This window comes from Meriones unguiculatus, chromosome 6 (assembly GCF_030254825.1).
Source record: "Meriones unguiculatus strain TT.TT164.6M chromosome 6, Bangor_MerUng_6.1, whole genome shotgun sequence".
Taxonomy (NCBI): Eukaryota; Metazoa; Chordata; class Mammalia; order Rodentia; family Muridae; genus Meriones; species Meriones unguiculatus.
In genome coordinates, this window is record NC_083354.1 from 93,552,852 (window position 1) to 93,566,739 (window position 13,888).

Below are 13,888 nucleotides of genomic sequence, written 5' to 3' on the forward strand. Positions count from 1 at the left end.
GACTTTCATAATGAAATTTAAGAGATCTCATAATAGGAACTTAATGGCACACCTGAAAGCACTACAAAAAAAAAAAAAAAAAAAAAAAAAAGGCAGGCACACCAGAGAAGTTTAGATGGCTGGAAATAATCAAACTGAGTGCTGAAATCAATTATTTAGAAACAAAAATAACAATTGAAAGAATGAAAGAAATCAAGAGCCAGCTCATTGAGAAAATCAAGAAAATAGACAAACCCTAAGCCAAAATTACGAAGAGCCAGATAGACACTATCCAAATCAACAAAATCAGAAATGAAAAGGGGGACATAATGGCAGACATTAATGAAAATGAAAGATTCACTAGGTCCTACTTAAAAGCCTATACGCCACAAAATTTCAATATCTAAATGACATGGTGAATTTTCTCTTTTTAAATTTTTATTAATTACACTTTATTCACTTTGTATCCCCCTGTAGCTTCCTCCCTCCCTCTCTCCCAATTCCACCCTCCCACCCCCTTCTCCACCCATGTCCCTCCCCAAGTCCACTGATAGGGGAACTCCTCTTCTCCTTCCTTCTGATTCTAGTCTTTTTAGATTTCATCAAGAGTGGCTGCATTGTCTTCCTCTGTGGCCTGTTAATGCTTCTCCCCCCTCATAGGGAGGTGATCATAGAGCAGGCCAATCAGTTCATGTTAGAGACAGTCCCTGTTCCCATTACTATGGAACCCAGTTGGACACTGAACTGCCATGGACTACATCTGTGCAGGGGTTGTAGGTTATCTCTATGCATTGTACTTGGTTGGAGTATCAGTCTCAGAAAAGACCCCTGTTGATACTTTGGTTGTTATTCTCCTTGTGGAGCTCCTGTCATGTCTAGGTTTTAGTATTTCCCACTTCTTTTATAAGATTCAATGCACTCTGCCCATAAGTTGGCCATAAGACTCAGCTTCTGCTTTGATATGCTGCAGGGTAGAGCCTTCCAGATGCCCTCAGTGTGGCAGGCTCCTGTCCTGTTCCTTGTTTTCTCCTTCAAAACAATCCTGAGATTTCACTTTACACCCATCAGAATGGCTAAGACCAAAATCTCAAGACCAAAACACATGCTGGAGAAGTTGTGGAGAAAGGGGAACCCTACTCCACTGCTGGTGTGAATGCAAACTTGTACAACCCACTCTGGAAATCAATCTGGGACTTCCTCAGACAATTAGGGATAGCACTTCCTCAAGGTCCAGCTATGCCACTTCTAGGCATATATCCAAAGATGCTCAAGTATACAACAAGGAAATCTGCTCAACCATGTTTGTAGCAGCTTTTTTTGTAATAGCCAGAAGCTGGAAACAGCTCAGGTGCCCCTCAGTTTGGGAATGGATACAGAAATTGTGGTACATCTACACAACGGAATACTACTCAGCAATTAAAAAAAAAAAAAAAAAAAAAACAAGGAAATCATGAAATTTGCAGGTAAATGTTGGGAACTGGAAAAGATCATCCTGAGTGAGATATCACAAAAGCAGAAACACACAAAGGCTATATACTCACTCATAAGTGGATATTAGGCATATAATATAGGATAAACATACTAAAGTATGTATTCCTAAAGAAACTATTCAAGAAGGAGGACCCTATTCAGAAAGGCAAAGAGGATGGACATCAGAAAAAGGACAATTTTCTTGATAGGTTCCATTAACAAAGCTAAATCAAGATAAGATAAATAAATTAAATAGTTCTATATCCCCTAAGAAAATAGAAACTGTCATAAAAGATCTCCCGCTCCAAAAAATAAAAAAAGAAAAAAGAAAAGAAAAAGGCTAGATGGTTTCAGTGCAGACTTCTACCAAACCTTCAAAGAAGAGCTGAAACCAATACTCTTTAACTATTACACAAAATAGAAACAAAATAAACTTTAGCAACCTCATTCTATGAGGCCACAGTTAATTACCTTGATACATATATCACACAAGAAATCCAATAAAGAAAGAGAACATCAGACCAATCTAGTTTCTGATCATTGACTGAAATAATAACTCAATAAATCTTAGCCATTCTGAGGGGTGTAAGGTGAAATCCGAGGATTGTTTGATTTTCATCTCCCTGATGGTTAAGGATGTTGAACATTTCTTTCAGTGTTTCTCTGCCATTCTATATTCCTCTACAGAGAATTCTCTGTTTAGCTCCGTACCACATATTTTATTTGGATTAATTGATTTGTTGATTAGTTGTCTCCTGTACCAATGAGTTCTAGGCTCTTCCCACTTTTTCTTCTGGCTGATTTACTGTGTCTGGTTTCATGTTGAAGTCTTTGATCCACATTGTCTTTAGTTTTGTGCATGATGATAAATATGGATCTATTTTCATTTTTCTGCATGTAGACATCCAGTTGGAGCAGCACCATTTCTTGAAGATGCTGTCTTTTTTCCATTGAATTGTTTTGGCTTCCTTGTCAAAAATCACCTTACACCCATCAGAATGAATAAGATCAAAAACTCAAGTGAAAATACATGCTGGAGAGGATGTGGAGAAAGGGGAACCCTCTTCCATTGCTGGTAGGAATGTAAACTTGTACAACCACTTTGGAAATCGACCTGATGCTTTCTCAGACAATAAAATATAGCATTTCCTCAAGATCCAGTAATACCATTCCTACACATAAATCCAAAAGATGCTCAAGTACACAACAAAGAAATTTGTTCAGCCATGATCATAGCAGCTTTATTAGTTATAGCCACAACCTGAATACAACCCAGACATCCCTCAATAAAGAAAAGGATACAGAAACTGCGGTACATTTACACAATGGAATAATACTCAACAATTAAAAACAAGGAAATCATGAAATTTGCAGACAAATTGTGGAATCTAGAAAAGGTCATCCTGAGTGAGGTATAGCAGAAGCTGAAAGTCACACACAATTTTATTTGAATAAAAGCCAGAATTGTTAAAATAACCCTGCACAATAAAAGAGCTTCTGGAGATATCTCCATCCCTGATCTCAGGCTGTACTATAGAGCAACAGTAATAAAAAAAAGCATGGTGCTGGCTTAGAAAGAGACTGGTGATTCAAATATATGATACAGTAATGAAACTACACACATACAGATAATTGTTTTGACAAAGAATCCAAAAATTATATTATATGCAATGAAAACATATAATATCTTCACCATATGGTGCTGGTCTAACTGGATATCTACATGTAGAAAAATGCAAATAAATTCATATTTATCACCCTGCATAAAACTAAAGTCCAAGTGGACCATAGACCTTGACATAAAATCAGACACACTAAATCTGTTAGAAGTAAAAGTGGGGAAGAGTCTTGAACTTGTTTGAACAGGAAATAACTACCTGAACAGAACACCAGCAATATCTAAGATCAATAAATAAGACCTCAGGAAACTGAAATGCTTCTATAAAGCAGGGTACACTGTCAATAGAACAAAATGAAAATCTACAGACTGAGAAAGGATCTTTACCAACCCTATATCTGACAAAGGGATGTATACATTCCAGAATGTATAAAAAACTCAAGAAGTTAAGCACCAATAATCAATGTAATCCAATTAAAAATTGAGGTACAGTGCTAAACAGATAATTCTCAACAGAGGAACATAAAATGGCAGAAAAACACATAAAGAAATGTTCAACATCCTTAGTCATCAGGGAAATGGAAATCAAAATGACCCTGAAATTCCATCTTACAACTATTAAAATGGGTAAAATCAAAAGCTCAAGTGACAACAATGCTGGAGAGGTTTTGGAGAAAGGAGATAGAGGATCCCTCCTCCATTTCTAGTGAGAAATTCAACTTTTACAATCACTTTGAAAGTCATCTGGCACTTTCTCAGATAACTGGAAATAGTTCTACCTCAAGAACCAGCTATAGCTCTTCTGTGCACATTTCTGAAAGATGTTCTACCATTCCTCCAGAATATTTGATCAACTATGTTCATAGCAGGTTTATTTGTAATAGCCAGAAACTGGCAAAAACCTAGGTGTCCCTCAGTGGAGGAATGGATAGAGAAATTGTGATGCATTTTCACAATGAAATACTATTCAGCATTAAAAACAAGGAAGCCATGAAATTTGCAGGCAAATGGATGGAACTAGAAGATATCCTGAGTGGTGTAATGCAGAAGCAGAAAGACATACATGGTATATACTCACTTATAAGTGGATATTAGCCATATAATATAGGATAAACATACTAAAATCTATAGTCCTAAAGAAGCTAAGCAACAAGGAGGACCTTACTGATGATGTTTAATCCTCATTCAGAATGGCAAATTGGATAGACATCAGGAGTGGGAGAAGACTGAGGGCAGGACAGGGGCCTACCACAAAGGGCCTCTTAAACACTCTACCCATCAGGCTAGCAAGACTGGTGCTGAGACTCAAAACTTTGGGCAGAGTGCAGGGAATCTTATGTAAGAAGTGGGGGATAGAAAGATCTGGAGGGGACAGGAACTCAAAAAGGAGACCAACAGCCAAAAATTTGGGCCCAGCAGACACTGATGAATGAACCAAGGACCATGCATGGAGAGGAACTAGACCCATTCCTCAGATGTAGCCCATGGGAGGCTCAGTCTCCATGGGGTATCCCTAGTAAGGAGAGAAGGGTAAACTCCAGCATGAACTCAGGGGAGTAGGGGAAGTCTCCAGCATTAACTCAGTTACCTGCTCTTTGATCACCCTCCTCTAGAGAGATGGCCTTACTATGTCATAGAGAAAGAGAATCCAGACAGTCCTGATGTGACCTGATAGGCTAGGGTCAGAGGAGGAAGTCATCCCCTATCAGTGGGTTAGGGAAGGAACATAGGGCAGGAAGAGGGAGGCAGGGTGGGACCTGGAGGAGATGAGGGAGGGTACTAGATCTGGGATACAAAGTGAATAAATTGTAATAAATAAAAAGAATATTTTGAAATTAAAATAGTTTCAAAATTTCAACTGATCATCAATTGAGTATTCTTCACATTAGGAGAGATAAACTCTACAGACAATTTTGTATGAAGTTCGCAGATTCCTTCAACTTCCAGAAGTCAGTATATTAAAGACCAAAATATATAAGCCACCTTTACTTTTTTGGTGCCTTGCACTTAGGATTTATTCAGTTAAATCATGCTTAGTAAGTATAGTCAGCGAGTAGTGGCATAGGATTGTGATAAAAAAACAGAATAAAATTCAATAAAGGGGGCAGTAACTATAGACACAATTATTCTTTGTCTTACTGATGCATTTTTATGGAAAGGAAATAAAGTCATAAGCAGTCAGTTGGAGAACTGTTTATAGTCACATGTGACCTTTGTAAGTATGTTTTATTTTTATATAGTATGAGAAAAATAGACATTGATGCTAAAAACCTGAATTTGAACTCCTGCTCTGCCGCTGGCTAACAATGCAGGTGTGGATCCACTCTCTTTGCCTCCAAATTTCTCAATTGTATCAGGCAGTAATGGTAGCAGGCCTACTTGCTAGAATGCCTAGATTAGTTGGTAAACTCTACTACAGAATGGTCTATAATGAATAACTTCTGAGTTTGTTATTTTATCATTACATCAGACTTTCACAATTGAGAAACACTGAAACCTTAGAAACAAAGTTATCAAGGTAAGATTCGTACTGAAGCTTGGTGTGCAGAATTGTCTGGATCAGACATGAGTTCCCAAACCCTCTTTAGAAACACAGGGATATTCACTCTTGATGCTTGTCTGTTTATATGTTTATAGATATCCGTTTCACTTGTAGTTGAATTCTCTAGATAAGTAAATTGTAATAGCAGTGAGCTTAACATTCTCATGATATAATCTAACCCTCAAACAGAGGGGGGAAAAAGAATTAAGTCTTCTAAATTATATTTCTAAATATTTTAATACTAAATTATCACTTAGTCATTGGCTGGTTTGAACAGTTTTATATAGTTATAGAGTATTAATTACAGTTATATAGTATTAATTTCTACCTTTTAATATATTAGTTTTATCACTAATTATAATAACCTCTCTGTTTGTGTCTCTGTGTGTGATGTATTAGACAACCTCACTGAATTTGCTTTAAACCTTGATGATTAAAGTCAACCTTGATGAGTTAAGTGTTTTAGACTTTCAAGAAATTATTGGGTTGTTTCCAGCTTCTGGCAATTACAAATAAAGCTGGTGTGAACATGATTGAGCAAATGTCCTTGTAAACTTGGGTATCCTTTGGATATATGCCTAGGAGTGGTATAGCTGGATCTTGAGGTAGCACTATTCCTAATTGCCTGAGAAAGCACCAGTTTAATATCCAAAGTGGTTGTAAAAGATTAAACTCCCACCAGCAATGGAGAAGAGTTCTCCTTTCTCCACACCCTCTCCAATATGTGTTGTCACTTGAGATTTTGATCTTAGCCATTCTGATTGGTGTAAGGTGAAATTTCAGGGTTGTTTTGATTTGTATTTCCTTGATAGCTAAGGATTTTGATCATTTCTTAAGTGTTTCTCTGCCATTCAATATTCCTCTATTAAAAATTGGGGAGTGGCATGCATGCAGAGGGAGGAGGGAGGGTGGGATTGGGAGGGGAGGAGGGAGGGGCTTATGGGGGTGCAGAATGAATATAGTGTAATTGATGAAAAATTTAAAAAAAGGGGTAAAATAATTTAAGAACCTTAAATGACTTTCAAAAGTGGAGGAAAACATGGAGTTAGTCAATTTACATGGAGCACGTCTCGCCCATGGGGGCAATCGTCTCCTGAACCTACTCAGACCTCGGACACAACCACTGCTAGTTCTAGAACTGATGCAGGATGTTCCAACGAGGGGGTTAAGGCTTCTCATAATATTTTCTATAAGCCCACACCTGTTTGTTTATATCCCCCATTTTTATTCATTATTAGCCAGATAGAGCCAAGTAATTGTGGTAATGATACTTGCTTTTTGGCCCAATGCTGGAATGCTAGTAAATTTACTAGCTGGTTACTCGCATGCCTCTCTGGGTGCCTGTGCCCATTGATGCCCCTCACGCTATGACTCTCTTCAGACAGAAAAGGGATCTTGGAACTACAGCCACCATTGTTACTGCCATCTCATTGGCGGCTGTTGGAGCTACCACCAGGGCATTAGCCATGAGTCATACTGTGCAGACTGCTCAGACCCTGAATAATCTTTTAGCCAATGTAGCTCATGCCTTAGATGTACAAAAAGGAATTAATGCTCAACTAAAAGGAGGCTTGATGGTGTTCAATCAGAGGATTGACCTCGTGCAGGAGCAAATTGATACCCTATGGCAAATCGCTCAACTTGGCTGTCAATGAAAGTATGCTGGACTTTGAGTCACTAGCATACAACATGAGAATTTTTCCTGTGCTGCAAATCTGTCTAAACAATTGTCTAGCTATATTTTAGGTAATTGGACTGGAGAATTCCATAGTACGATGGAGCAGCTGAGAGTGGCCATTGTCATGGTAAATTCTACCAGAGTGGACGCAGGACTAGCCACAGGATTATCATCATGGATTGCTGCAGCCATGAATCATCTGAAGGAATGGGCGGGCATGGGAGCGTTAGCAGGCCTTCTGGTGTTGGTCTCCTTGGTGTGCCTGTGGTATATATGCAAGATTAGAGTCTCACAACAGGGTAATGCAGCCATGACCATTCAGGCCTTTACAGCCATTGAAGCAGGACAGTCTCCCCAAGCATGATTGGCTACCATAAAAAGCTAAAATGCTAAGCTCAGGATGCGAGGCTAAGCACTGCACTCAGGGTCAGCAGCTTTCGACCCAGAGAAGAGCATGTCTGATTGCATGTGGGTTGATGCCCCAGGTCCCGCCTCTGAGAAAAAGGTATCAGACGGGTCTGATGCTCTTTGGGTGGATGACACCTAAATGAACATTGGTACAAAGTCCAAATTTATTTCTAATATCAGAGATCAGACCTCTACTCTTGCCTGATGCGTCTCAAACAAAAAGGGGGAACTGTAGAGAGCTGCGTAATGCCGCGCCTTAAAGATGGAGCTGTTTTCTGCCTTCCACCTTCCTGATGGTGAGTGCTCTTTATCACAAACAACTCCACATTTGGCTAAGGCCGAGGTTCTGGCTTGCTTCCATGTATGTGGACCTATCTGCGTTGCCCACGTGGCACGCTGGGGTTGGCTACCCAGAGGCTATTTAAGCTGTGGGCTGGCTTTCCCCAGGGTCAGATGATTGTTCAAGGTTCCTGAATAAACTGCATTGAAAAAAAATTCTCTGTTTAGCTCTGTACTCCATTTTTTTAATTGGATTACTTGATTTGTTGCTGTTTAATTTATTGAGTTCTTTATATGTTCTGAGTATTAGCCTTCTGTCACATATAGGGTTGGTGAAGGTCCTGTCATTTTGTTCTGACGACAATGTCCTTTGCTTTACAGAAGTTTTCAGTTTCATGATGTACCATTTATTGATTGTTGACCTTAGAGCCTGTGCTGTCGGTGTTCTGTTCAAGAAGTTATCTCTTGTGCCAATGAGTTCAATGCTATTCCCCACTTTTTCTTCTAACATGTTTAGTGTGTCTGGTTTATATTGAACTCTTTGATCCACTTGGACTTTAGTTTTGTACAGGATGAAAAGTATGGATCCATTTGTATTTTTCTACATGTAGATATCCAGTTAAACCAGCAGCATTTGTTGAAAATGTCCTTCACTTGAGGAATGGATACAGAAATTGTGGTATTCTTATACAATGGAATACTACTCAGTAATTAAAAACAAGGAAATCATGAAATTTGCAGCAAGTGGTGGGAACTAAGATCATCCTGAGTGAGGTATCCCAGAAGCAAAAAAACACCCATGGTATACACTTGCTTATAATTGGATATTAGATATATAATATGGGATAATCATACTAAAATCTGTACACCTAAAGAAGCTAATCAAGAAGGAGGACCCTGGGTAAGATGCCCAATCCCCATTCAGAAAGGCAAACAGGATGGACATCAGAAGAGGGAGGAAACAAGGAACAGGACAGAAGCCTACCACAGAGGGACTCTGAAAGAAAGGCTCTAATTTGCACGGTATCAAAGCAGATAATGAGATTCATAAACAAACTTTGGGCATAGATCACAGGGAACCTTATGAAAGAATGAAAGAAGGGGAAGGTAGACCTGGTGGGGTCAGGAACTCCTTAAGGCGAGCTACAGAACCAAAATATTTGGGGACAGGTGTCCTTTCTGAGACTGATGCTCCAACCAAGGACCAATCATGAAGATAGCCTAGAACCCCTTCTCAGATGTAGTCCATGGTAGCTCAGTATCCAAGGGGGTTCCCTAGTAAAGGGAACAGGGGAACAGGGGCAGTCTCTGATGTGAACTCAGTGGCTGGCTCTTTGATCTCTTACCCTTGTGTGGGGAGCAGCCTTACCAGGCCACAGAGGAAGACAATGCAGCCAGCCCTGATGATACCTGATAGAGTAGGTTCATACGGAAGGAGAGGAAGACCTCCCTTATCAGTGAACTGCAGGAAGGGCCTGGAAGGGGAAGAGGGAGGGTGAGTGGAATTGGGAGGGGTCTTTGGAGGGGGCTACAGATGGGATACAAAGTGAGTAAACTGTAATTAATACAAAATAAATAAATTTATAAAGATAAAAATAAAGAAATTATTGCTCTATACAACACTGTTAACTTCTTCCAATATTTTATTAGTTTTAAGCAAAGTCTGGTATTGTCATTTTCTTGCCTCCTGGTTTTGGCTTGTTCTTTCCTCTTTATGTTAAAATTTTAACCTATTATGTTGGTGTATTTTTCTCTGGAAACTTAAATCTCCTCTTTTTCTTCTGGTTTGTTTCTATTTTATGAATGCCGTCTTAGTTTAACCTCACTTAATCTGTAAAAAAAAAATTTTGTGACTGTGGATTTTTTTTTTATATCACTGGTGCTTTATAAAGTGTTCTTAATTATTCCTCTATCTGAATATTCTGTAACATAAATATACATTACAATTGCTAAACAGACAAAACATCAATGTCTCCTGCCACACGTGTGTGCATTCTTTTAAATTTATATCCTCTGTGTAAGGTGTATCCCCTGAAACTTACATACTTCCTCTTTCATTGTGATGGCAGAGTAACATAGGAGGATATTATGAGGTTGAAATTCATTGTGTATTCATAAACGGTTTCAGTTGATTATTTCTTAGGTGTTTTTGGTTAATTGTGAGTTGTAAATCTAGAATGTAAAATATATTAGAAACCATCAAAACTCAACTCATTTTCTATTCTCTAATTTATCTATTTAATATCTCATACATTACATCCTGACTACATTTTTTCTTTCCTCCTCTCCTCGCAGATCCTTTTCCCCCACCTCTCCTCTACCCCAGATCCATTCCTCCTCCATCTCCCTTTAGAAAGGACAGGCCTCCCAGGGAACAAATACGGCATATCAAGTTGTTATAAGACTAAGCAATACTTTCATATTAAGGCTGGATGAGACAAACCAGTAGAAGGAAAAGATATCAAAAGCAGGCAAAAGAGTCAGAAACAGTACCTGTTCCAACTGATAGGAGTCCCACAAAAATACCAAGCTACAAAACCATAACATATATGTAGAAGACCTATGTCAAACCCATATAAGCTCTCTGATTGTTGGTTTAGTGACTGTGAGCCCCTATGAGTCCTGGTTAGTTGATTCTATGAGCCATTTCTTATGGTGTCCTTGACCCTTCTGGTTCTTACAATTCTTTCTTCCAATCTTCTGAAGGATTTTCCTAATTCTGCCTAATGTTTAGCTGTGGATCTCTGCATCTGCTCCAACCAGTTGCTGGATGAAGCCTCCCTAATGACAATTTTGCTAGGCTCTAATCTATTAACTCCTCATATTCTAAACAAAACCACTTAAGCATAGAGAAGTCAAGAAACACGTCTCATGTCCTTAGTTGCTTATAGCAACCTGAGAACTGATATCTGATCACTTGATTTTTGGTGCTAGAATAAAACAGGTGTCCCTAGCATTAAAGAACGTTCTTCTCTAGGTCTTTTACAGATGTTGTTTTTAAATTTTTATTATGTGAAAGATACACTCATTTTCTCGTGTACGCAAGTGTGTATATCAAAAGTATCTTCTTCTACTGTCTGCCATGCAATTTTTTGATTCATGTATTTCACTGAATTTGGAATTCATTATTTCAGATAAAATGACTGGCCAGAAAAATCCCAGTCTCCTCTTGCCTCTTGCCTTTTGGGGGTTATAATCTTGCTGCCCTGATTAGATTTTATGCTGGTGCTAGGGATCTGATCTTATGTCCCAATGCTTGCATAGAAAACACTTTACCTACTAAATTTTCTCCCCATTTCCTACATAGGCACTTTCTTAGAACCTGATATACCATATCTGGATTTGAGTCAAATACAGGATTCTGACTTTTTTTTCTTAATTGTGCTAGAACAGAGATAGACAAGGCTGACCTATGTAATAGCATGATTTGAGAAAGGCAAGAGATGCTTGGGATCTCCCATGCTCTACCTCACAGCTGTTATATCCCAACCCTTGTGCTTTGGTGGGAAAAAATTTCTATCTTCCCTAGAGGCTAAATAAGCCCTTAATGGAAAGTCAGTCACTTAGGAGAAACATTAACACTTCCAGGCCTCTGGAGTGTCATTATTTTGAAATAATCTCTTTCTAGTCCATTGGCTACAATGATAGAACACAGTATTAAATGGTACCCTAGTGGCCCAGAAGAGTTAATGCACCTTCTATAATGCTAAACTTGCTGCAAGTTAGGGATGATCCTGGGATATCTCAAAAGCCTTTATTGGTTTTCTGACCAAGGGTGGGATCATATCAAATTGTCTTTGAGTTTGGTTTGCCTTCAAATCTTTTTTGCTGTTCTCATATATTCTTCTTCTGTGGTTTTCCCATCCCGCAGCACTTAATTCATCAGGGGCCAAAAATCTACTAAGCTGCTTCCAAGTAGTCATTCTACTTCATCCCAAAGTTTTGTTCTCCCTGGTTAGTATTTTACTTTCCTGATCCAAATGTTTTCCTCCTTTGTACCAATAATATTACACACACACACACACACACACACACACATATGTATATATATATATATATATATATATATATATAAAATATTACAAACATATATATGCATATATATACATGAATTTATATTTAAGTACGTACACCTTCAAAGAAATGTTAGATTAATATACATTCTATTTGATAATCTGTCATTTCATACAGAAAAGAATCTAAGTTGGGGATTGTTCTACATTTATATATACAGCATTCTTTTTAACTGATATGTAGTTTTCCCTTTTATAGGTCTGCCATCATTTATTTAACTGATCTCTAAATGATTTGAATTCTAGAGATTTCACCCTCATCTCTCTTTTAATTGTAAGTAATGTGACTGTGTCTGTATAATACAGTCTTAGAAATGGAATTGCTGAGGTAAAGAATACATTCATTCTAACATTAAAAGATATGACAAAATGGCCTTAGATAATTCACATTGCCTCACAATGTTTTGTGCAATGTCACCTCAATATTGACCATTTATGTCGATGAAAATTATTTTTCATTGCAGACCTTGATACAGCTATTTAATAGAGTCAAAGTGTCTTAAAGGCAATTATCTGATACTGCAGCAATGGCCTGTTTTCTGTCAGTTCCCTGTTTCCTATTAACCTAACCATAGACAAAATGTTGAGTTCTGAGTTTTCTGCGGAACAACATAAATAGCAGTGTCATTGTAGACACCAACTTCTTCTGGCCTGACAAGCCAGAACTGAGGTACAAGAGACAGGAATTATAAAACAACGCTGGTATAAATGGTAAATAGCCAAAGTAAAAAGAAAACAGAGAGAGCAACAAACAGAAAAGGCATCAGAAAGCCAGTAAGGTTCTGTTGTAAAATTCTCAATGTAAGTATTTCTTGGTGAAGTCAGCCAGAGACAGATCCCTGATATACGAGCCACCAGGGCTTGGTATACCGTTTAGTTTAGGAATATTTATAACAGATTTGAGTAAAAATCACAACTGTCCTTTCCTCCCTAGTTCTATCTCTTTTCTCTTTTTCCTCTCCTTTCTTCTGTCTCTCCCATCTCTTCCTTCCTTGCTTCTTTCTTATCTCTAGCTCATTTTAGACCATTTTGTGCGAATGAAGATTAATAATAATGTTAAGAACTGACATAAAGCCCCCCTTTTATTGTTAAAAAAGAAAAAACAAGGGTGACTAGCACACACAGTTTCTGAGCAGTGGGATACCTGATCTTCTGAGTTGGAGAATGGAAGGACCCCCAACCCAGGAAAACCACAGCGAGGCTTTCTGAACACCAGAGAACATCGCAGGAGGTGAAAACTTTGGCCTCCGGTCACCCGGAGACTTGCTTGGGGAGGGAGAGAAAAGATCCTTTGTTCTTGCTGCACTCCCTTCCCCCAGACCTCCTTCCTCCTCGGCACAGCGGCACAGCGGACTCATCTTTCTCAGCGCAGACCTAACTGCCTGGGGTATACAACCGCTGAGACGGAGCCCCAACCACTTTAGCGGCAGACAAAAGCCAGCAGTACGTACCCCGGAGTCCCAGATTCGCGCAGCGGCTGCACCATCCTCCCAGGGCGCGAATCTGCTAGACACCATACTAGCTCCGCAGGATCGCCATCACTGACGGTACGACCCGCCCAATCCCACAGTGACAGAGAATACGCTATATACTCACCGAAACCAGGCAGAAACGTCATACAACCTGGACACACCAGGCACTGGGCCTCCCAAGCTTGGAGAGCACAACGAAGAGATCCCAGGACTTCCCAGAAAGCATTGGGACTAGCAAGCCAGTCTCCAGTTACAGCAGGACGTGGCAGCGGAGCAGTACTGAACTGGCGGGGCACCACAGCCCTCCAGTTTAAGACTAACCAGGGCCAAACCAGAGAACAGAGAGCCTGATTACCCCATCCCTGCTGA

General features: G+C 39.2%; 1 long non-coding RNA gene across 1 annotated transcript in view; it reads right to left on the bottom strand.

Moving 5' to 3' along the window:
• LOC132654727 (uncharacterized) overlaps positions 1–13,599 on the bottom strand; it is a 341,596-nt gene extending 327,997 nt beyond the window's left edge. Inside the window, exon 1 of the long non-coding RNA XR_009592424.1 lies at positions 13,499–13,599. This is a non-coding gene — a long non-coding RNA (uncharacterized LOC132654727). The remainder of the gene's footprint in view (positions 1–13,498) is intronic.
• Between the last annotated feature and the right edge of the window lie 289 nt (positions 13,600–13,888).